Here is a 317-nt window from a genome sequence, read left to right as displayed (position 1 = left end):
GTGTCCCCATGTCTGTCCCTACAGTGTCCCCATGTCTGTCCCCATGTCTGTCCCAAGAGTGTCCCCATGTCCCCACATCTGTCCCCACAGTGTCCCCATGTCTGTCTCCACAATGTCCCCATGTCTGTCCCCACGTCTGTCTCATAATGTCCTCATGTCTGTCCCTATAGCGTCTCCACGTCTGTCCCCACAGTGTCCCCAGGTCTGTCCCTGCAGTGTCCCCATGTCTGTCCCCATGTCTGTCCCTATAGTGTCCCCATGTCTGTCTGTCCCCATGTCCCCATGTCTGTCCCCATGTCTGTCCCTGCAGTGTCCCC

The sequence above is a fragment of the Numida meleagris genome, unplaced genomic scaffold (genome assembly GCF_002078875.1).
Source record: "Numida meleagris isolate 19003 breed g44 Domestic line unplaced genomic scaffold, NumMel1.0 unplaced_Scaffold564, whole genome shotgun sequence".
In the NCBI taxonomy this organism is placed as follows: domain Eukaryota; kingdom Metazoa; phylum Chordata; class Aves; order Galliformes; family Numididae; genus Numida; species Numida meleagris.
Note: the sequence above shows the minus strand (reverse complement) of the source record.